Source organism: Malaclemys terrapin, chromosome 1 (assembly GCF_027887155.1).
Source record: "Malaclemys terrapin pileata isolate rMalTer1 chromosome 1, rMalTer1.hap1, whole genome shotgun sequence".
Taxonomy (NCBI): domain Eukaryota; kingdom Metazoa; phylum Chordata; order Testudines; family Emydidae; genus Malaclemys; species Malaclemys terrapin.
Window position 1 is genome coordinate 221,174,312 of NC_071505.1, and position 22,825 is coordinate 221,197,136.

At 44.1% G+C, this 22,825-nt stretch overlaps 1 protein-coding gene across 7 annotated transcripts in view; it reads left to right on the plus strand.

The window, feature by feature from the left end:
• The window catches only part of MID1 (midline 1), a 335,146-nt gene that overhangs the window by 169,004 nt on the left and 143,317 nt on the right, over positions 1-22,825 (plus strand). Inside the window, exon 1 of one of the 7 annotated variants that reach the window (XM_054007912.1) lies at positions 20,036-20,100. The exons of the other annotated variants lie outside the window; for them this stretch is intronic. The gene's annotated coding sequence lies outside the window, so the exon portion shown is untranslated. Of the gene's footprint in view, positions 1-20,035; positions 20,101-22,825 lie in introns of those variants that run through there. 7 annotated transcript variants of the gene reach the window in all.

The following is a 22,825-nucleotide window of genomic DNA, read 5'->3' on the forward strand; positions in this document are numbered from 1 at the left end:
AGTTCTTTAACCACGGAGCTTACTGTATAATTCACCCCCTTTCTGAAAAATTGTGCTTCATAATCTGATCTTCCATTTAAAAACAAAAGTTTAAAAAGTGACCCCAGTGTAAACTGATGCAGTATCATTTGCCTGTGTGTGCAGAAAGTCTGAGAGGTGTGAACTGTCTCATTGATCTCATTTGGGGTCCAGTATATCCTGCAATTCTGTTGCTGTGTTGTGATATGGAATTTTCTCAAAATACCATGGCATTTTGTTTTCTTGCCACAGAATTCCCATTTTGCAATAGCTCAACATTTTATTTTCTGTCTCCCTGCCCTTCTGGGACCTGTCTGTAGTTTCCTCTTGCTCTGTAGCTTCCTCCATAAGGAGGAGTTAATTGGAGTTCAGTGCATGCCCTCTGTATAGTTCATAAGAGAATCTCAAAAAGATCAACAGCTCTTAAGTCAAGGAGCATTTTCAACTGAGAGTCATGGCTATGTTTGTTTTCCTGGAGGTGGAGACAGGGGAGGAATAGGAAAGGAGGATATTTCATGCAAGAGAATACATGAATGTGCCCGTGGGTTTTAGGGTTTGCAGCCACAGAATTTAGGAGCTGCTGGTGTGGAATTTGGTCCTATTGTGCTGTGGAATACTTGGGGCCCTTGAGAATACCCATCTCAAAAGATTATTGTGAGGATTAACTAATGTTTGTAAAGTGCTTTGAGATCTCTTGGTGGAAGGCACCTATAGAAGTGAAAAATATTTTTTTTATTTAAAATTGTTAATTTTTTTCAGTATGGAAAATACTTACAGGAATTGCTCCTATGGCCTTTTGTTTCCTCCTTCACTTGAGTCTCAGCTTGAGTTTTATTCCTTTACTCCACAGTTCACAGCACCTGCCAGTGGTAATAGGCTAAATGTGTTCTCCAAACATCCCTATACTAATGGTTTGCTAGTGTAGGCCAAAAACTCTTTCAAGGCAGCTTAGCCACCCTAATGCATGCTCTTCCATATTCTTCCATCGTTTTGACAGAAAAGCTCTAAAAAACCAATCTCTTGGCTCTGCTATTCAGGCAAAATGACATGAAGCCTTTTCAGATGCTGTAAGTTCAACAGCAACTCTCCTTGCCTGCCATTGACACACTTATGTAGGGCCAGATCCTCAGCTGGTGTAAATGGTTCTAGATTCATGGACTTCAACCGAGCTATGACCACTTACACTAGCAGAGGATCTAACTCATGGAGTCATCTCTGATGAAATGCCTCCTTCCACTGAAGATGGAGGTAATTCAAAACATTTTTTTTGCTTGTCTAGAGTCTGATTTAAATGTGCTACCTTTTCCATAGGAATTTGTGCGTCAATCATTCCACTGATCATATGACATGTTAACTAATACACTCTTTGTTTTCAACTTGACACTGAAATCTATTCCAAATCATTCAGAAAGTCTCATTCTACTGTTCATAAACTCAGTATTCCCCCCCCACCCCCAGCCTGATCTTTATATGGTTTATAGGTTCATTGAGTTTCCGCTCACAGAATCCTTTTGTCTGGGGTAGGATTTGCTCACATTGACTACACAAGAAACCAAGCATTCCACCCCTCAATCTGTGGGCCACCTGAGGTTGGAAGCCCTACTACATTTCTGACCCATCACCCTTCACATACTATTTGTAGCTCCTGAACAGCGTAGCTCCCAGGCAGGGGTGAAAGTAACTTACATGATTCTTACCGGTACGGTCGTATTGCAACCCACCTCCACTCCTACACACTTAACTTCATGCATCCCTTTGCATGACTTTGATATAGAAATTAAAGCTACAACTACCAATACTGTCTCTAGAATAAAACTTTTAATATTGGAATAAAAGCCTGAACTCACTGTTACATTTCTCTCCTCTCTTCCAATTTAAGGGAGCCCCCATGGAAAGAAGACAGCATAGGGGGAAGGGGGAGAGAATCTAGGTACGCAAACCAGACTCAAAGGAAATGCAGCAGGCAGAGGGAGGGGGAGGGAGCCTCAGCCAAGCCCACCGAGCTCCGCAGGTGCAAGACTCCAGAGAAAAGTCCCTGCAGGCTCTGACACGGGTTGCACAGTGTGGGATCCTGCACCAGTCCTCCCCGCCCCAGTCCTTTCTGACCACGGCCACGAGCCAAAGCCACCAGCTCCACTGCCCCCCGCAGCTGCAGGATAGAGCTGGACTAGCTGCAGGATAATGCCCAGGAAATGCCCTCTCACCCAGGGCAGCAGCCCGTCCCTTACCGTCCCAGCTATCAGCTCTGATTCCAGCTCAAAGCAATGGGACAGCAGCAGCCATTCGTTGGAGCCATCGATCCAGTAATCCGGCACCACGCCCCCAGCCCTGCCCACGGGGGAGGACAAGGAGGGCATGGTGACTTTGTTCCAGCATGCCAGGACTCCGGCCGGTGGCTCCCTCCTCCTCCAGCCAGGCTGCAGAAGGTGGCTAAGTTTGGCCCTTCACCCCTGCCTCGCACTCAGGAGCAGCCGCAGCTCTTCTTCAGCTTGCAGTGGGGAGGAGCAGGATTGGCTGGCGGAGAAGCCTAGTGCTGCCAAGAAAACTTCCAGCCTCAGCAGTTGCTGCTTTGCCAGGCTGCGGGAGGGAGCCGCGCACAGGAGCCGCCCGGGAGGGGACAGAGGTCCGGGGGCGGCAGCAACAAACACAGTGATGAGGGGTGGTGGGTTGGGGCTGCAGCTTCAAGAGAAATCCACAGCAAAGCCGCCCCAGCGCCCCTCCAGTGGCTCGGTCCTCACGCGTGGAAGGTGTGAGCAGGGGCATCCAGGGGAGACTGGAGCAACCTTATAGAAACTCCCACATTGGCCCATCCAGTTGATCTTGCTGCTCTCCCTCTTGTCGTGCCATGCCTTGAGATGAATGTGCTGCACGTCAGCCCTTTCCAAGCCACAATTTCACATATGGCATGGGATTCTACTGAGTATTAGGAGGTCCCACACGTGAAATGAATAGCAAGACAGCTATATGACGAGTTATAAGTGCGATCTGTTTCACTGTAATGATGTTGTTCATTGCACTGAATCCTCTTTCGCAGTCAGCGTTGCTTGCAGCAAGGGTGTCCACTGCAAGGACGACTTTTTTTTTTTTTTTTTTTTTAAGTTTTCCAGGAACGTTTTTTTCCTCCAGAAGCCTTGAAATCCCAAGTGTGTTTCCAGTTGGTTGGTTGGTTGATTGTCAGTTGATCAGCCAATGCTCTTATTTCCTTTTCTCCAAAGTGGGGATTCTCTGGATTCTCTTGCCATTTTTCAGGATTCAAAAACCAATAAATTGTTAATTAAGTTCTTATAATCAGAAACCCTTTCTTCGCATGTGCTTTGATCGGCTTTGTTTGAGGCAGTTGTGAATAGTTTTGTCCTCATGTTGTCGATGACTGTTTGAATGAATTGAGACGAGTTGATTCTGGGGCTTTTTCCAGCACCATACAGTTTCCTGTTTTTGAACATCGTGGATTGTTCAGCCTTCTGAGCTTGTTCAGAGTGGACTCCTGGGTCTGTTTTTAGACTTTCGATTCTCTTGATGTAGATTTTCATTAGGTTGTCTGCTTTTTATGGTCATGTCTCGTTCTTGTAGCATCTCAGACAAGTTCTTCAGTTCTGTCAGCACATCCAGCATCCGAAGAAGTGGGCTGTAGTTCACGAAAGCTTATGCTCTAATAAATTTGTTAGTCTCTAAGGTGCCACAAGTACTCCTGTTCTTCATTAAAGAAAGGTTTCTGATAAAATTTACAGAACACAGCTTTGAGTGTAGTCCCTGAAATTTAAGACATTCGCTTCTGACTCTCGACCGGTCTTGTGAGGCCGCCTTGAAGTGTTTTGCCAAAGCAGGGTATGTTTGCCACACTGCACTGACTGCTCTCCACATTGACGCCACCCACCTTAAATTGAACACTTAACTGATTTTTTTTTTTTTTTTTTAAGTACAATGTGTAATTCATTGGCATGAGCACTCAGTTCACAGGAGTTTTTTGGTGATTGACTGTACAAGGAATATAATGCATCCAAAAAAAGCCTTAGTCATTTGTACCTCTGGTGACTTCTAAAGCTTCATCAACAGCAAGTTCCAGTCTATGGTTGAGGCAATCCCATAATATCACATTAGGAAAGTCCATTTGTAGTAGTTTCCCAACACCAGCTTTGACTCCTAACATCACATTCGTGCCATCACTACAAAAGCTGATCAACACTTCCAATAATAGTTCTTTAGTGAACTCACAACGCAGCAAGCATTTTAAACTTTCCCCTTTAATGGCTGCTGCTATTGCACTTTGCAGCTCAATCAAGTCCAGAGGAAACGTAAGTGGCCTCATAATTCCATCTATCCTGGCTTTCAAAAAAATGATGAGAGTCGAGTTTCCAGCGAGAGTAGTTGATTCATTGACAAGTACTATAATATTTGACTTATTGTTGATGATTTTGTTGACAATTCTCTTATTCATTTCAGTGGATATATGATTGATTATGTCTACACAAACTATTCTACTATGCAACAAATGCCCCATTTTAGGTCCATTGATTTGCTGTAGGTCAATGAGGCTCTCGTAGTCACTGTGTGGTCACTGGGTGGTTGATTTGTTTTGGCTATGTAATAAACTGTGCGGAATACACAAGCAGTAATTTCAAATGCTGCTTCTTCACTTTTAGCATTCGGATTAAGAAGAGTTTCTTTTTTAGCCATGGCTTGAATTTTTTCAGCCTCCAGGTGAGCTGCCGATTTCTTATCTTCATTTATTTTTTTGCGAAGGGAGGACAGCTCTGTCTCTTTATTCTTTCCATATGAGGATATTTCACAAGAGACCCAGTTTGGAGAGCTGTTAACCCGTCTTGCAGCATGCATCTTCAAATCGGAAATGTCATGACATACTGTGCACCCAAGTTTACCGCCCGAAGCAAAAAGGCATTAGTGGTTTGTTTGTTTTTTTGAACTTCTCAAATTGCATTTTTGATCACACAGCAGGATATGGTGGTTGAGTCTCAGTTTTCTTACCTGGCAGTTCAGCAGTTTCATTTGTCTCCTCTCTTTGTGGTGGCTGTGGCTCACCACATGACAAAGGTGTAAAAGTGTCAGCGTTTTTTCCCTGTAGATGACTTTCAGCTTCTTCATTTGTTGCTGTTCTTTTTGACTGACAATCCTCATTTCCTCAATTTTAGGTCCAAACACCTGTTAGGGTCTGTTGAACGTGTATATTCTTAGGTGGCATTTTTTTCCACGTACTGTCATACTGTAAATTGGCGCCTGACAAGACCGACTTGACCAATAAGAAGCAAGCGCGGTTACTATGATGGCAGTATGGCACTCAAAAGTGAACGTTTGGAACAACCATGTGGACATCTTCCTGTGAAACCAAAATCATCTTGCTTGACAGATCTATATACCTATTTATCTCTCTCATCCATATATTATTTTAAGTGTGTGTGTGTGTGTGTGTGTGTGTGTGTGTGTGTATATATATATATATATATATATGTACAGTGTGGATGGATCTCTCAAAAAAGATGTCTTTTCACTGTAGGACAAGCAGCCCCACCCCGGGGCAGGACACCATTAAGCAGCAACCCGAAAGCTGGGCGCCCACAGATGCACTAGCACACAGCCAGACCTTGCCTCTTGCAGAAGTTCCCGGGTGTTAGCTGTGGAAACACTCCCCCCCACCCCTCAAAGGTGCCCTCCCCACTCCAGAGTCCCGGGCTGTGCAGCTGAAGAATGCGCCTGGCCGCTGGAATCAGTATCCGCTTGCACAAGGACAGAATGTCACAATGCAGCTGCTGTGGACCAGCAGCCACCCCAGCAACCAGTTCTCGCCGGCTGCTGGCTGCAGAGAGCCAGCAGCTGCACCTGGTGCTGGGCTGGGTCCGCCAAGGAGTAGCCGAGGCAAACCACAACCAGCCAGCCAGGTGCAAAGGGCTGCATTATGCCCGCCAGTGCCCCAGACCCTCCCTATTTCCCAGCAAGCTAACAGATATCAAGGACTGTTCTAATCTCCCAGGAGCATAAAAGGGCACAGGGGGCACACCAAAGGGTGGCTAGTAGGGTGAAGGATAGAAGTGAATGAAGGACAAATAGAAATAGCCTTCATGAGATACTTAGAGAAAATTTTGTCAAATTCAGCCTCTGGGTTAAAATCTAAAATGAAGACAGCCATTCGCTAGCAACTTTAAAACTGCAAAAATCTGGGTTTGTTTGTTTTGGTTTGTTCCTAAAATGGAAACATTATTTTTTGTTTTGTCTTAATTTAAAAATGAGGATCATTTCCACCTAAACAAACACAACTCCCACAACCCTGCAAGTTACAGAGAGAGTCAGGACACTGAAACAAAGCAGAAAGAGATCTGAGATTGTGTTCATATGTCTTAATGACATTTCAGGTGTTTAATTCATTCTATAAATCAGGTGGAAACTATTTTTTCTTTCAAAGGCAGCACAATAATTTCCCTAAATATCCAGTTTTCCCCTCCGATCTCTTTGTGGTTTTGTCTGTCAGGCTAATTGCTTTCCCTGTGATTCTTTTGTTGCTTTAGCAAAAAGTTTGCCAAAAATAAGCCCCAATGACACATCTTCCCACCATGTTCTCCATTTTTTTTAAAAGCAACATTTCAAGGAAGATCTACTGGCAATTTGGGCATTGCATCCATCCTCCTGGAGTGGGGGTTTTGACCCCCATTACCAGCCATTTTTAAAAAAAATGGCACAGTGGAGGGATAGACTTGAACTCAGACATGGACCCCGATTTTATTTGTGTATTGGTTCCAGGGCAGAAAAAAACTGCCCCTAGTCACACCAATAATGAAATAAACAAGGATGCCAGAAATGGCCCCTAATCCTGCGGGCTGAACTGGGGATATAACATTAGCTGAGTTTAAGCTGTTATGCAGCCAAGCCGAGGTGAAAGTAAGCTGGTACTGAATGCTTCGGCCACTTTCTTACTGGTACGCCCCCGCACTTTCTTAGCGGTACGCCATACCGGCTTACTTTCACCGCTGCTCCCAGGAGACGCTTGCTGGGGATTCCACAGTCTGGTTGTGTCCTGAGCCCCTTTCTGTAGACATATCCAGGAGGCACAGAAAGTTGTTATAGGAGTGCTCTGTAATAGAACCTATATACATGTAAATAGTTAGTTACTAGATAAAATGCCAGTAGATGGCATTCAGGAATATGTAGTATCATTTCTGGGTTTTATATGACTAACAAAATTGTTGATGATACCAATTGCTTCCTGGGTGTAGCTGTTTACATAGAGCTTTAACAGAGGGAAGCCTGTGGTTACTGCAGTGGCTGGGTCTGATTTTCAAAGGAGCTGAGCCCCCACAGCTCCCACTTTCTTAATCAGTAATTTTGGGGTATTACTGAAATCAGACCCAGTCTGTTTGCAGCAGTCTGTGTTTGTGGGAATACTCAGACACCATTCAAATGGTGCCTCTTATACTCTCTGGAGCAGGAAGCCCACAAAAGGGTATTCTTAGGGTCGGTGCAATGGGAAACCTGCTATGTCGGTGGCTCTTCACACTTCTTTCCTGGCCAAACCAGATCTGTGATTTCGGTGCAGAAACTCTGGGGAGCCCATGTTTAATAGAAAACCAGGCGCCTGTATTATTTATAAAAAGGGACATTGCACCATGGGAAAACTGAAAAAGAGAACATGTAATTTATGAAAATGTTGGACAAATTAGATATTCCCTTCCTACTATTAAAGAGATTTGTGCTTTCAGAAGGCTTTCTCCTCACAAATCAGCTTCTCCCTCTGCTAAATCCTGCAATAAAACACTAAATCTACTTAATGTTTATGGCATGAGTTATTTTTCTTCTTTCTCTTTCCTTCCTTTAAAGCAGAAAGCCCTTAAACAATATCTTTGAATGTGGCAGAAAGAGAGAGAATGTGAAAGTTAAATAAATCTATGCAAGAATATCTTCTTCTGTATTTTCACAGCCCTTGCTCCTTTCTGATCTAGTCATTTTCATACTCTCCAACTCATCTTGTCCTAGGCACAACAAGTATTGATCAGAAAAAGGGCAGCAATTTCACTCATAGAGTGGATTTATAATACAAGCTTGATTCTGCCCTTTGACAAATTACTGCACTTGTGCATGTACATGCCAATGAGGAACTGTTAAGAAATGGAGCATGCTGCAGAACTGGACAGGACTGAGCCCTCAGTGTTGCAATCTCCTTCGCGAGGCACAGTGAGTGCATTTAGTTTATCTGTCAGTAGAAATAAAAAACGCACTTTAGTTTTGTTCTTTTTTCCAGCTTCTGCATTAAACAAACCCACATATTGATTCTTTCTGGGAACTGAGGTGGAAGTGTTTAGTGTTCTTATTCCGTTAGGAGAGCTCTCAAAGAAATGAGGACAGAAGCCAAAAGGGCTCTTGCTCACCTCAAAATATAAGTTGACTTAACTTTGACGTATCTAGGTGAGGAATTTGCAGTTGTTTTAGGATGGCTAGCTGGGTGGAGTGGGCCTCAAAAGGCTTGGTTTCTAGCTGCCATGATGATGTGATAATGCAAAGTGTAAATGACATTTACATCAGCATGCCAGCCCAGTGGACTCCATGATCTGAAGATTAAACAAGCCAGCTGTGTGCTGAACTGGCTAACACTCAGGTTGGGTTCCCAGAAGAAAAGGTTATTTTTGGCTAACTGCTTCTTAATGAATATGCCCTGTCCTTTCATCCAAGCTCTGGATTGTGGTTTCTTCTCATCTGGCACTGTGACACGATGAAATCAGAATTCAAATGTCATCGCTTTGTGCCACAAAAATGACACTGAATTCACACACAGATTCTCTTAGTTCAGAAGAATCCAATGGCCTGGCTTGGAATTTTATTTATTTATTTTGCTCAGCCCTACCAGAGATTTCTGTTGTTGTTGAAGCGTTGTGGTTACTCTCTGGCATGTGGAAGGATAAATACCATTTGGAGAGTTGCAGCTACGGTAACAGCAGCTTGTATGTCTGATTGCGTCAAGCATGAGGGGCAATTCTGAGCCCGGTTGGCAGTATTTGGATCAAGAGGATATGAGATAGCAAGCGAGGAATAGAGCAGTCTTTCATGGCTGAGCTGATGCATACAAGGCTGACAAGAATATAGACAAGAGACAAAAACAAGAATATAGAAGACTGGTAGACTTTCTGAAAATAGTGGATTTTGCTACAGAAATTGGTTTATGTCACTAACCACATCTTGTGCATGCTTGGATTAGCTTTAAAATAGCTTTCATTGTCTCTATTCAACTTGAAGGTTGCCTGGTACATCAGACTATTATAAGTCACAGTGAATGCTTTGGGCAATTTAATTTACAATTAATATTATATATATATGGTGGTACAGCCCCTTTGTGCTAGGTGTTCTGCACACACATGTCAAAAAGACAGTCCCTCCCCCAAAGAGGTTATATTCTAAATAGATTATGATACAATGGACACAAAAGAGACAAAAAATAATTGTTCTCTTTCAGCTGGGTTATTAGGCATTAGTCTGTTTGCTCCTTAGTGTTAATATCTTTTTCTATCATTTTTAGGTGAATTTCTAGAACCTGTAGTTCAGTGTATCGGGCACCCCTCTCTCCTGATTTACAGAAGACATAAGTCTACCATAGCTACCAGCTAAGAGACTTCATCCTTTAGTTCAGGCAGTAGAGACTCATGTTCATTTCCTGGTGTTGCCCAAGATAACAATTGTTACTCTGCTTGATTGGCCAAGTTTTCTTGAAGTATTAGTAATGGGCCAGGGCCATTCTGGAAGGGTACCCCCCCCCTTTTTAATTACTAATCCTTTGAGATTGAATATACTTTGTATGAACACAGAGGCATGTTTTCAGTTTTTATGACATCACCCTACTTCAGGATACATTAGAGCTGCAGGAGATGCTCTGGAAGAAAGGAAGAAAAGGAAACAATATTACATTTTGTTTTCTTGCCTCTTGGTATATGTTGTTCTTTAGGAAATTCCTTTAAAATAACCGTACAGTCACAGAATACTGAGAACTGGTGCGCTTGTGAGAGCCTGCATCCTTGGTGGCAGGTGATTCTTGAAGCAATCCCCTGCCATAGGGGAGGAAAACACATCACAGCTGCCATAGGGGAGGAAAACACATCACAGTGGTTGCAGATGTATCAGTCAACCCAAACTGCCTATTCCACAGTCAGTAACTTTGTAATCACAAATATTTGAGGAGAGAGTATGGTTGATGGGATTAATTAGTGCTTTATGTTTATCAAATTATTCCAGCCATACTGAACCCATGACTTACAACCTGAATTTTGTAGGAAAGACCAAGAGAGATTATGCCTTTTACAATGCATATCAGTTTATGAATTCTGTTTTTATTTGTATGGCAGAAAAATCAGATGAATAGGCCAACAGTGCATATACAAGATAATATGAAATGTATTACCATGATTTATATTTCTTTTGGAGAGTCAGATAAATGCAGATAAACCAAGCAGGGATCAGCAATGCCTGCCTCTCTTCTGCTGCCTTTTGGTGGTATGAATTTGGATCCATCTTGTCTGAACAAATCATTGTACCTGCTTTAGGTCATCACTTAAAATGACAATTAAAACTTACTTAACATGCTTTGTATTTAACAGAACTTAATCTCCATTTTCCTCCTCAAGGAGACTGTAGGTGTATATTCCTGTTGTTACTTTATGTAGAGTTCCATCTCTTTGCTTGCCTACGGGATTAGAATGCATGTGTGTGTTTGAATTAGAAAACTGAAGGGCCCCATCCAGTAGACTCTCTCACAAGTGGTCTGTACTCAGTTCAAAGGGACTGTGCTCTTAAGTAAAGATATCTCAAATGTACATCTGAAGAGTTTGCAGGATTGGGTCTTTTGGTTTTTAATTAAAGCACCTGGCTCTTCTTTTACTACTGTACTACATGCACATTCAGTTCCTTGTCCTAATGCATTGCACACAGAGAGAGAGAGCTGTTTATATATTTAAAATTAATATAGGAATATCAACTGAAGACATACTCTTGGGACTAAGGACTCATTACATTAAAATATACTTGCTTTGGTCCTAATCCTGCAAACACTTAGGCACATGCTTAACTTCACCATTGTGAGTAGTCCCACAATAGTAAAGTTAATGGGTGTGTGTTTGTGGGATTGGGGTGGGGGAACTGTGTGTGTGTGTGTGTGTGAGAGAGAGAGATTCCCTCTAGTATCTGCAGACAGGATAAGGCCCCTGGTACTACTTCTAGCTAGTGGATATTTCCTTATCTGCTGCATAGGGTTTCGTTACAATGTGGAAAAAAAGATTTTCGGTATCAGGCTCTTAATTTGTAATTAAAATAAGATGTTGATAATGGAAATAGTTTTGTCACGCAATGGGCTTTTGAATGATGTAGTAATATAAAAATATTAATTTTCATCAGAAAAAGTGCAGCCTGTAGGAAATGTGTGGGATGGAAGAATGCAGCAGGACTTGGCCAGGAAAATGCGGTGGCTGAGTCATTCCAAATAACTTGTTGGGACTTATTACCAAGTCCAAATGGCCAGTGTCAGATCCATCTGTGCTGATTACAGTGCTGATATGACATTACTGTAACATATCCCTCTTTGTTAAGAAACTTTGGAGCTGATCCTGCATTCTTTGTATACCCAAAGCTCTCATCAGTTTCAAGATTGGAGGTTTTAAGAGACATGTTGAACTTGCAGTCAAAGAATGAAGAGAATGCACAGGCTCATTTTTGACCATTTGAGTCCCTTCCCTCCTAGACCTGATTTGGTGTCAGATTGAGAGTGGGCCCGTCCATCCATCCGTTGAGTGAGGGAGGAGGGGGTCAGCAGATCAAGAACAGGCACAGTTTAGAGTGTTGTAGAGATTAATTTTAAAAATGGTCATCGCTACAGAATAGTTAGCCAAGCAGAACAAAAAGTTAACTATCTTCTTGAAATGGTTACATACATGGAAAACTGGAGGCAGGCTTGAACAACAGACCAAAAGGTACAAAAGAACTAACCAGTGAACCTAAACTATGCACTGATCACTGATTTATCTCAGTGCACTCATAGTAAAAAAACCAGGAAATTGTTTTCAGAGAATCATAGGATAATATCGTAATCCTGGATCTTCCAGGGTAGAGGAACAGAAGACCTTGTCATTCTTTTTTTTTTTTTTTTTTTTAATAGTTACCCAATCAGTTGAAGTAGGGTGCAGAGAAGAAGTCAATACCTATCAGTTGACTGTATTGAATCCCCAACCAGAAATGAGATGAGACCTAAATTATCCAGAACAGTGATCTAGAGAATTTCCAATCTTTAAACTTCTTTTAGAAAAAAAAAAAAAATCCCGTATTTACCAGGAAACAAAGAGAGTTGGACACACAATACTAGTTGTCCCATATAACATGAACAAAAATTTTAAATATGCTCTTTATAAAACAATCCTTTCCAATTTATAACACTGAGATATCACTATTGTATACAGCAAAACTAAAAATCTGGTATTATGCTAAAATATATACTTTGTTTACTGTTAGCGTAGAAGCTTTTCATACCAAATATTAAATCAGTTTTGTTCTCAACATTAGGTTTCAGCATTTTAAGAACAGAAATTTTAGGGCATTGAGATACCATAGTGGTTGTTGTGGTATGAGAATCTGAATAGACTAGAGTAGGACTGCCCTAGTAAACGCATGCAAGCCTTACATCCCAATATGTTGAATCAGAAAAGCTTGCGGGTAAGTGAAATCGGAGCTCATCATTGTAAAGCATTTATTAAAGAGGGGGGCCAATGCTGGGTTAAGGTTTAAGGCACATCACACCAAGGGAAGGTAACACAATATTCAAATGAGGCATGAGCAGAGGCCGCAAAGTTGGGACTGGGATTCAAACTTGCCCAAGGTTTGAGGATATTTGGATTTGAGGTTTAGAGTCAGTCTCTAATCCCAAATGTAGTCTAGGGTTGTATTAAATTCCAAACATTTCAGCTAGAACTCCAGCTCCCTAAGGCTCCTTTGATAATCCCAGCCTTTGTGGTTTGTGTTTCAGACTGAACCACATTTGGATATTCATATTGCTTTAAAGCAGTTTACACAAGCTCTTGTTACTTATTCACTGCAAAAGGTTTTTCAGGTGGTGATGCTGAGCAGAAGTTGCAGTGCGTTGTTTATATTGCGGAGTTGCTGTACTCACCATCATCATCATCATGATGTTCCTATTACACCTCTGGCATTTAGATTTAGGGCAGTGACGAAGCTCCTCCACTCCTTTCTGTTTCTGGCAAGTCTTTCAATGGTTCCCCCTGCTGTGCCCCAGGTTTTTCAGCTCAGCTTCCACAGCTCTTCGCCATGTTGTTTTTGGGCGGCCTCGTTGCTGTAAGAGGAGTCAAATAGAACAGCCTCATTCTTATGGGATTTTTCTCCACTGGTCTGAGTAGTATGCCACCTCGGTTCACTACATAGGAACATGCACAGTTCTATTCCTCATCTTTTTTTCAATACGAGGGATCTGTCACCCTTTTCATTACTGCTTTTCTAATCATTCCCTGTCTTTCAAGTGGTCAAACTAGAATTCAGTGCTTTACTGTCAGTTTAACTACCTAACAAAAGGAATTATTCCTCTTCATCTCTAGGCAAAAAAGAAAACACAGTTGCTGAGCTCATGGCTCCATTGATCACAGGGGAGTGTTAAAAGCATGTCCCGTATAATAGTTAAGCCGGATGGGGTGGTAGCTTTTCATTTTTTTTCTTTTTTCCAAGATTACAAGTAACTTCAATGTATTGTGAATGAGGAGAGTTTTTGTGAATGGCTCACTTTGAAGTTTAGAAAGATACCGGCTTGTTTGAGCAAAGGAAATCTAATATTTGATGGTGCAATTCATGATCTAGTCATTTTATGTGAATCAAGTACCATACAATTGTTCCTTCAGTGAGTCACAAAGACGGCCAAAGAGCACATGCTGTTATTGAAATTAAAGTTTCAGAGTAACAGCCGTGTTAGTCTGTATCCGCAAAAAGAAGAACAGGAGTACTTGTGGCACCTTAGAGACTAACAAATTTATTAGAGCATAAGCTTTAAAGTTTGCCAGGCTCCAGAGAGTTGTAATAAAATGGTCACTTTTAGTAGGACTCATTGGACCAAATTCAGAGTTTACTTAAATGCTAGTGTAATTTGCAAGGGAGTATAAATGGCACAGTAATGTATCATTTTAATGTAGTTACCTATCCTTTTTCTAAGCTGAGAGAGCAAAAGGTGGGGGTGTATCTGACAACAGGAGACTGTGCTATGAAGCAGCCATTTAAAGGAGCCCATAATAATGAGAGTGTAGCATAAAACAGCCATGTAAAGCAGTTTGGTATAAAGAAGCCATCCACCTTCCATGGGAAATTTCCATCAAGGGAGTTGCATTTCCTATGACACTCGTTCTGAATGTGGCCTCTAGTGACTGGGTTGGATTCTCAATCCTACCCTGCTCTCTTACTACACAAAGGGAGTGCAAACCTCATGCAAGTCCCAAGGTGCAGATGCCCCTGGCATGGTTGCAAGGCCAGCTCCCATGCCTCCTTCTCTCTCGACCTCCGGTACCAGGAGCATATCTGGGATGGGCAGGAGAAGTGGCCATAAAGCAATGCCCTCTGTGAATCCCCAACTGGCAGAAGAGCCCTAGATCTCTAGGAACGTGCTGTTTAGAGCAGCTGTGAGGCTATTCTAGCCTTCATGTAGGGTTACCATACGTCCGGATTTTCCCGGACATGTCTGGCTTTTGGGGGCTCAAATCCCCGTCCGGGGGGAAATCCCCAAAAGCCGGGCATGTCCGGGAAAATCGGGAGGGAGGGCTGGGCCGGGGTCGCGGTGCCGGGCCGGGGTCCAGGGGCGCAGTGCCGGGCCGGGAGCCGGGCCGGGGCCGCGGGGTCGGGCCGCTGAGGGGGTGCGCTGGGCCGCGGGGCCGGGAGCCGGGGGGTCGGGCTGGGAGCCGGGCCACCGGGGGGGTGCGCTGGGCCGCGGGGCCGGGAGCTGGGGGGTCGGGCCGGGAGCCGGGCCGCCGGGGGGGTGCGCTGGGCCGCCGGGCCGGGCCCGCGGGGCCGGGCCGCGGGGCCGGGGGGGTGCGCTGGGCCGCGGGGCCGGGAGCCGGGGGGGTGCGCTGGGCCGGGAGCCGGGGGGTTGGGCCGGGAGCCGGGCCGCTGGGGGGGTGCGCTGGGCCGCGGGGCCGGGGGGTCGGGCCGGGAGCCGGGGGGGTGCGCTGGGCCGCGGGGTCGGGCCGCCGGGGGGGTGCGCTGGGCCGCCGGGGCCGGGAGCCGGGGGGTCGGGCTGGGAGCCGGGCTGCCGGGGGGGTGCGTTGGGCCGCGGGGCCGGGAGCCGGGCCGCTGGGAGGGTGCGCTGGGCCGCGCGGTCGGGCCGCCGGGGGGGTGCGCTGGGCCGCCGGGGGCCGGCCGGCAGTGCTGGGCGGGCCGGGGGTGGTCGGCCGGGGGCCGGGGCCGGCACCCCAGGGCCCGAGCCGACCCAGGCTGGAGCCGCCGGGGGGGCCAGCCTGGGCCGCGCCTCCTCCCCCCACACCCCCCCTTACCTGCCCAGGCTTCCCGCGAATTAAATGTTCGCGGGAAGCAGGGGAGGGGGCGGAGACTTTGGGGAGGGGGCGGAGTTGGGGCGGGGCTGGGGGCGGGGCCAGGGCCCCGTGGAGTGTCCTCCTTTTGGAGGCACAAAATATGGTAACCCTACTTCATGTTTGGCCAGTGAGAGAATCAGAGAGCCATAACTGGCTCCCTCACAGCCCCCACGCTGTGTTCACCTGGCATAAGCTGAACATGACAGGGAAACTAGGACATTTGATTTTCTTCTTGAGCAATCATTTTACTTCCAAAGAAACTTTCTCAGAAATTGAAGGAATAGCATTTTCACTGAATCCATCTAGCTGTGCACGTGAATAAATCAGCATGTGTGTAAGCATCCTTACACTTGACCAAAAACACAAACTGCGGACATGTAAGCTAGCAAACACTATTCTTAAATGTCAGCCTCCCTGAAACTTTTATTTTTCTCATTGTTAATATTATATTGATGTGGCTCTGCCCTGATCTCACTGTACTATGTGGCTGCACCCTGCATAGGGACTGGTGGCTTGGAATATCAGCTGTCTGATACCTGGCAGTATCTCTCAAGCTATAAATAGTTTTCTCTCTCTTCCCCCCCCCCCCCCCCCAAAATCAGGAAAAAATGCAAAAGTACTTCAAATTTCAAAAACGTTGGCATTTTTTAAACTTGAAAACGGGTGTACTCACATGAAAAATTCTGGAATGATATAAAAATAAATCAGAAAAATGAGTCCAAATTGAGCTCTTCCAAGCAGAAACAGGCAAAAATACATTCCATCTTCTGACCAAAGGTGACTTTTGCCTTGAAAATATGCAACCCCCTCCCCCCCCCCCCAAAAAAAAGCATAGTGTAATGTTCATACATGGAAAATATTTTAACCTATTGAAATACTGACATATGAAATTGTTTTTGAATCTTCTTCAGTCTGTCTGGGTATTTATACCTTGCTCACCAGCATAACGTCTGAGCAATCTGCCTTCAGCACAAAACCCAAATAACTGGTCTCTGGAGTGCAGAGTTCCATGGGATTGGAATCCTGTGCTCTGGGGAGTTGATCAACAGCCACTTCTGGCACTCCTCTTCCATGGGTTTGATCCATGACCCATTGTTCACATCCCACTCCCCTCTTGGTCTGCTTCTTCACCTAAAAGCTTTGTGCTTGCCTGGGCACAGGGAGCCTGCTATGGAGCACAGTTCCATGGTGGGCAGGGAGCAACAATCTGGATCCCATAAAATCTGGGCTCCCTTGCTCATAAGGTTGCCATCTTTCTAATGGCTGGTAACTGGACCCCTGAGTCCCCAACCCCTGCTCCGCCTCTCCCCCAGCCCCCAGATCAAAAAAACTGGACATCAGTCAAATGGCACCTGGACGCACAAGCTGAAATCCAGACTGTCCGGGTGAAAACTGGACAAGTGGCAACCCTACTTGCTCAGCAGAATCCTATTGTGTCAAATCCTCTCCATACAGAGGTGTTGTGGATGGCCTTGAATTTTGCATAACCAAGGTGTTGGTGAGCAAAAGCACTGGAGATCCTGTCATCAGAAAGATGTGCTTTTCCTCATTTAAAAAATATTTTGACTCTGTTGTGGGTTAAAGACTTGCCTTTGATGTCTAAGGGTTGGGAAAGTGTACTTCTGGGGTACTGCTCCCGGTCCACAGAATGTCATGAATATCAATAGGAAATGAATACAAAGTGGGGGCTAGCATACACTTCCAGAAAAGTGTCTGTTTAATGTTTAAAATGCTGAGTTAAGGGAAGGGCAGCAGGTGACAGATCAGAAGGAGAGATGAGGTGAACAGTCCATTAGATGCATGATTTAGCTTAAGTTAAAGCTGCTGAATAACTAGGAGATGCTAATGTGGCCAGGGGACACAGTAGAAATATTTGCTTTGGGGGAAAAATTCTTTGATTTTTCTCTTGTACATTTTTCCTTTCTCCTTCTCTTTTCATATTGACCACCCATACATTTGTTTGCACAATGGTATTTCCCCACCTGGAAGTTGTCCCACCCAGTGAGCATAAAGCTGTTCCAGAAATCCAGTTTGCGGCATAAGGGCCTGATCCTGTAAATACATGAATAACCCCACTGAAGTCTATGGTCAACTCATGAGAGTAAAGTGAGAAGGATTAAGCCCTCAATGGCTCTCTCACTGAATGTATACAAAAATGCACATTTTTAATCACACAAGTGAGTTCAGATCAAAATAGAGCTGTTTGGTTAGAACTGAGGCAACCTTCTCCCACTATCCTTTGCTCCTGTTACACATCTTTAAAAGGGGGACCGTGGAAACTTTAATGTTCTTATTTTGTGTGACCGGTTCAATAGAATCATCTTTATCCAAAACACCACTATGCAAATCTTCCTTTCTAATTTACCTTATCTATCTGTTTGGCCCCCACTACCATAATGTCTGAGTACCTCACTGTTTTTATTGTGCTTGTTGTCACAACAGCCCTGTGAGGTAGAGTAGTGCTGGTATCCCTGTTTTATCGGTTGGGAACTGAGGCACAGAGAGGTAAAGTGCTTAATGCACAAAAGGAGTTAGGCACCTAGAAAATCATTGTGATTCACAAAACCTGAGTTAGGCACCTTATACAACGAATAAGGAGAGAATAGGCTCCTTAGAGTGCGATTCACAAAAGCTAGCATGCCACCTAAGCAATGCCAATGAGAAGGATGCGTGCCCCTCTCTCAAAGATAGGTGCCTAAGTCCTGGCTCCAGGGAGATGCCTTGGGATTCTCAGTTGCAAGGTCTCTTGGTGGTAAGTGCCTACACTGTTAGTAAGAAGATGGTAAAGAGGAAGGTAACTTCCCTCATAACTTTTAGCCCAGTGATTAGGGTACTCACCTGGCATGTTGGAGACACACAATCCAAGTCCCCACTCTGCCTGATGGGAAGAAGGAATCTGAGCAAGCATCTGCCACTTCTCAGGTGAGTGCCCTACTCTTTGGGCTGCAGGACTCCCTGAGATTCTGTTCTGTTGAAGCTGTTGCAATCTGAATAAATAACGAGAGTCAGTGGAGCAGAGGGAGTAGATCCTGGGTCTCACAACTCAGTGCTCTAACCATCAGGCAACAATGTCATTCTCATGAGCGTGTGCTCATTCTCACTTGTTCACTCACTCTCTTTCAAAGAGTCATTTGGGCTAGAGAGATAATCCAAGCCTGAGACTAATTCTATTGCACTCACCAGGCATGTAGAAGACTCACGATCCAGTCTTCTTCTCCAGTGACTCTAATTTATTCACAGTGGAACAGCTTCAAAAGGAGAAATCCTTAAAAAAATCTGAATGAAGTATGTCGATAAGGGCTCCAATCCATTGTTTAAAGGAAATGAAATGCATAGGAAATTAAATAATCACAATGTTTATTATTCCATTGTGAACAAAATACAGACTCATGTGGGGAAAGAGACCAAAGAGAATGTTTGTTTTGCATCCTTACGGCCAAACATCTGAGGTATGTTTGCTTTCACTATGCTGTGCTGCAACTGCATGAAAGAAGTCCTTGCAACATGAAAAACAGAAAACACCAGGAAGCAATTCTTTCCTGCTGTTTCCACTTTAACATGAATTTTTTAACACCTTCGTTGGAGTCCAAATGTCTGGTGTAATATCAAATCAGTCAGGATTACAATCAGCCATTTTAAATGGTGCTTTTGGGTTAATCTGTAGTTTACTCTTGCGGGTTGTTCACTTGCACACTGATAATTTAGCAACATTTTTTACACAACTGCTATCAGCCAGTGTTTCACCTCCTAAACTAAAAGAGGTGGCTTATTGCTGTTGTACAGGAAAGAATTCCCTTCCCAATAAATACATTTAGGTGTTTCATGCAGCTGCCCCAGCCTTTAGGTGAACTCCTGCCAGGCTTTGTTTATGTGATGTATTTTTTAATACTACGTGGAGAAAATAATAAAAATAGCAGGGGAATCATTTGTCATTTTTGTCCTGTAGAGTTCTACATTCTGTGAAGAAGAAAAGTTCTGTACTGTTCACATTGTGTGACAGGTTTTGCCAGTTCAGGTCAGTCTCCTTTACAGGCATGGGAGCTACAATTCATTATTCAGCTCTGGATTAATTACACAGCAGGCTGAGCTTCCACTTGTTCAAGTTATGTGGCAGTGTAGCCCAATGTCCTTATTACAAGCCATCATTGTTGGACAGGTTATACAGAAGCTCTGTGAGAGAATCTGATCCTCATTGCTTTTTCACTCGATTTAAGTTGAATGCTGAGAGAGATTTTGCTTTAGGGTCAGTGACTAAGGCATCTGGATTGCTGAAGGATTTTTGATTCTTGAACTCTGGCGGAGGTGATTAGGTGGAGCTGGTTTTCCTGGAATTGTAGGGTAGATTTTCCTGTTGTGTTTCAGCGTCCACTGTCTCACAGTTACAGACACAGTCACAGTACTGCTCCAAGATTACTAGGATAGTGGTAGCTGTTACCATCTGGCCTTTTTGGCCTGTCAGTGTTTTTTGAGTGGGTCAACGCGGTCTTTCTCTACAGCAATGTATCAGCCAAAAGAACTAGGGCGAAATCCATCGGTGGGTATGTGAGTTGATACGTTCTTGAGAGTTGGAACAGATGCTTAAATTTTCAATGGCAAGATTACATTTTCCATTTTCAAAAATATTTTCAAATGTGTTTAACAATATGCTAATACAGCATTTTATGTTTTTATGCTATTATAAAAATGATCTTCTGTGTATGGAAAGCTTAACAAAAATGGGAATGTTTCTCTGTAATAAGCTATTTTAAATTGTGTGCATGTTGTTTTATCAGTTGGTGTTAAGCTACTAAAGAAACCTGAAAAATAGGCATCTTTATTCTGTTAAATACAACTTTATAGTTTTGGTTTAAAAAGTATCAAATAAAGGGTGAGGTAGCACATTTCCCCTTATTTCTGTCATTTAAACATGAAATTCCCTACAGCCCTCTACCATGCTTGTGCAAAGTCTTTGAAATCACCTTTTGATATAAAATATTCATTTGTTACCAATCAAGTTGCATAATCTAAAACCTTGACATGCACTAGGCTAAAGTCCTAGAGATACAGTTTAGAAGGATAAACTTTTTTTTTTAGCACCAGTATGGTCAAGGTGGTATAGAAGACAGCTTGAGCATGTAAACTATTTTATTTGTGTGATTGACATAATGTCCATCAGATGTACCATATATATTCAGTGAAGCCAGGAGTGTGTATGATCCACCATTACTGAGTTTCTAATCTATATTTCCCAGTATGATATGTCAAACTGAACAAATGTCTGTCTAAGAGCAAGATAATCTGACATTCGGAGAGGTCATTTTTTTGAAGTAGCTATTTTAAAATCTAATGGATAGTGAGGGGGTGTGTGTGTGTGTGTGTGTGTGTGTGTGTTGTGGGGAGTAGGGATGGGGGTGGGGCTGGAACTGTACAACTACATGCCAATAATTCTATCCATCACGTTACTCATTTTCAACCAGTAAAAGTTACGGGTCACTGTACTCTGATAATTGACCAGAAATGTATAACATGCCCTAGGTCTAGAAAGTTGAACTAAATAAAAGGAGATTTTACATTTTGTTGACAAATGGCATTGCAAAGAGCTGTAACTTGAGATATTTGTTTTTCTCATGCTGTCATCAGAAGTAATTTAGATACTGTTGTGATGGGTGCTATAGAAAATCTTGTGGTAGAAAGACTGAATATCTATTTAGTATACTGATGCAACCATTCTGTGTAGAGAATAATTTTGCTTTTGTTTATTCCTTTTCACTCTCTCTCTCTCCGCTCTAGGATGTTGTATTGGACAGTTGTCTCTATTACACCAGTCACTACCCCAGGCAGCAACATTCAATTAATAATTTCCTTTTTTCTCTTTTTACCCTCCTTTTCTACCTTTTTAGAGAGGTGCTGAGCACAAGCATCCCCCGCTGATTTCATATGGGCATTGTGCACCTCTCTGGATAAGAGTTATAATGAAAACATAAGAAAAGCAGTACTGAGCAAATGCACATTGCATCTTGGCTTTAAAATGCGTGGCTAGAGAGAAGTGAGAATTGAGCACCAACTCCCAGCTATTATGAGATTGAGTAATAAGAGTTCTGAAAATCCTGTATTTATGCAGTAAAATTTAGCTTAGATGCAGCACCCAGCTATCTGCCTTCTGTGCAACCTTCCAGGTGGATTGAGGCAGATGATTTCCTCCAAGGTCAAATAGTAAATTACTTCATTCAGATTAGAACTGAGTATCCTCTGGCTTGCTGGTCTTTCATAGGTGCTGGAACTAAAGGTATGGGGGGTGCTGCAGCACCCTCTGGCTTGAAGTGGTTTCCATTATATACAGCAGGGGTCTCAAACTCAATTTACCTTAGGACCAGTGCCAGTCCTCAAATCCTCCCAGTGGGCCAATGTCACTCATGCCACCCGGAACCCGCCCCCCCAAAACTCCGCCCCCCACCTGCCTAAGGCTCTGTGAGGGAGTTTGGATTGGGGAGGGGGTCTGGGGTGCAGGCTCTGGGATGGAGTTTGGGAGCTGGGGAGTGTGTGGGGAGGGAGTTTGGGGGCGGGAGGGAGGTCGTGGGGGGGCCAGGCTCTGGGAGGAGTTAAGGGGAGTGGTGCTTACCTGGGGCTCCAAGGCAGGGCGGGAGGCCTCCATGTGCTGCTGCCTCCAGGCACCGCCCCCGCAGCATCCCATTGGCCGCAGGGGCGCACCTGCCCTGCCCCTGGGCTGCAGAGAGGGGCCGGCAACCATTAGAGCGAGCAGGCAGATGACGCTCAGCTCCGCAGCGCTGCCGGGGCTCCTGGCGGGGGAGCGCCTAGGGGCGGCAGGTGGGGCCAAGGGAGAGACCTGGCCCCAAAACTGCTGAAACCCCATGGGCCACATTGGGGAGGCTCGTGGGCCGCAAGTTTGAGACCCCTGATATACAGGGTTTACAGATTGGTTCAAGATCTCTCGGCACCCCCACTATAAAAATTGTTCCAGCACCCCTGCGGTCTTTGTTTTGACTGCTGTACCCACCCAGCCCAACAAGATCTCCTTGGTCTCCTATATATTTTTCTTTCTGAAATTAACCAATAGTATTTGGCACTTTAATTGTCTGAGTTACACACTCAGTTACTGATACTGTTCTTTCATTTGCTGCTTTTAATTCTCTAGTGTGAAGTACTAAAGCTATTGTTCTGCATGGCTGCTAAAAGCCCTCAAGGTGAGATTGTATGGTTGTGAGCAATTGTTTGTTTGTTTTTGTCTCACTGTGCTCCTTACAAGGGATGCAAGTACAAAA